Below are 2,030 nucleotides of genomic sequence, written 5' to 3' on the forward strand. Positions count from 1 at the left end.
ACGCGGCAGTCACACAGCACGGGACGGTAAAGACGTTCCTCCCCGGCAGCGGGAGGAGCGACACCTCGCCTGCGACGGGAAGCGAATTGGAAAGGAGACCACCCTGCTCAAAGTACCGAACACCGCCGAAGCTCTCCCCATGACAGAGAGAGCCCCGGAAGAGCCGGCCCGCCGGGGGCCCTTTCCGACGCGACCCGAAAAGCCTCATCGATCGGAACCGACAGAGGGAAAGACGGAAAGAAAAGCCGCCACGGAAACGGCGACGAAGGCCCCACGGCCACGGTCCTGGGACAACGGCAACGGAAGCCCAGCATGCACACCACACCCCCCCCACCGGCCGGCTCCACCACGGTCCAGGCGGGCAGCGGGCAGATGACTGCAGGGCTCCGCACACGCATGCGAGCGGGACACGTCCCCGAGAGGCCCTCGCCGCGGCTTGGCGCCGCCGAGCCTCCCCGACGCTCCCGAGGCCGCCGACGCCGGCGGGCCACTTCCAGCTTTTTCACAACTGGTCACACAGCAGAGGAGGAGAGCGGGGGGTGCCGCCACCCACCCGCGGGCCGCAAGACAATGGAAACGGGGCAGCTGCCGCCGACCATGCCGCGGGCCACCGGCTTTCGCCCGCCTCGCAGCGACCGGCTTCCCTCCGGAAAAGCCGGGTGGGACGGCAAACAGCGACAGGAAAATAAAAAAAAAAAAAAAAAACGAATCACAAAAAAAAAGAAAAAAAGCACACGGTGCGTCGCACGACCCGTGCTAGCCACGGGAGGTCACAGGCCAGGGGTAGGGGCGAGGCCCGCGCCTCTCGCTCCCCCATATAACAACCCCTTTTTTCTCCACCGACGTCTCACTCTCCAGCTTCTCCCTTCTCTTTCGTGGCCCGCGCCCCTTCGTCAGCGCGCTTCTTGGTGCCGCAGCTTAAGGCCGCGATGGGAAGAAAAAAAAAAAAAAAAAAAAGCCGGGTGAGCACCCCCCACGCTCTGCCCGGCACGCGCCTAAAAAAAAAAAAGAAAAAAAAAAATTAAAGCGGAACCGGCTCACAACCCAGCCCGCCGGCAACCACGGCGGCCAAGGGGCAGGCCAGACACCACGGGCCGCCCCGGCACGGTGGCTCGATCGCGCCGGCCACTACCGAGAAAGGGCGAGGCGCCGCCGCCTCGCCCACGACATTCACCTGGGGGGGGGCGGGGGCTCTCTGTCGGGTTCCGGTCCGCACTACGGCACGGCCGGCCACCGTGGCCGGCCGTCGCCCCTGAAAAACTCCGCCCGCTACGCGGGTCCCCGGCTTAGGGCCGAGGAAGGGGGACTTCAACAAGACACAACAGAGACGGGGTGCCGCCACCCCAGTCCCACCCATTTCATGGGGAGACTCCCGTCACCGAGCACCCTCAGGCAACCGGGACAAGCCGAGGCCACACGCCCCACTGCATGTCCCCCGCAGCCCTTCCGACACGGACAACTCTGGCAAAACAGGTCGGGAGCGGGGAACGAGGCGCAGCCACCTCGGCCGACCGAGCCGTGCTTGGGGGCTCTCGGGGAAAGGGCCGGGGGAAAGCCTCGGCAGGCTCAACACAAGCCCCCGGCCGCGGTCCACCCCCCGGCTGCCGGTCACCGCGCACCAAACCGACAGCCGAAAAACACCACGCCCGCTGAGCGGGCAGGCCCCCGGCTTAAGGCCAGGCAGAAAAGGGACGAGGCGCCGCCGCCTCGCCCAACCACCGTGCCCGGGGGGAAGCAAGCGGGTGCCTGCCCCCCCCCGAACTTCACGAAACCGGCGGCAGCCCGGCCGGAGCGGGACACACTCGCGGCTTTTTCTCCCTCGGTCTTCTCTTTCTCTCCCACGGCCTCCACACCTCGCCTCGGCCGGGGAGCGGCTCTCGGTGATCACCTGGACTCACAACCTGTCCCAGCAAGCTGGGTAGTACGGGAACCCGGACAAAGCCCCGCGACTTTGCCCACAACATAGGCGGTTGCTTTTCCTCGCCCCGACGACCGCACGCGCGGCCACCCATCTCCGCCTCGGACACAGG

The sequence above is a fragment of the Cinclus cinclus genome, unplaced genomic scaffold, assembly GCF_963662255.1.
Source record: "Cinclus cinclus unplaced genomic scaffold, bCinCin1.1 SCAFFOLD_140, whole genome shotgun sequence".
NCBI classification, from domain to species: Eukaryota; Metazoa; Chordata; class Aves; order Passeriformes; family Cinclidae; genus Cinclus; species Cinclus cinclus.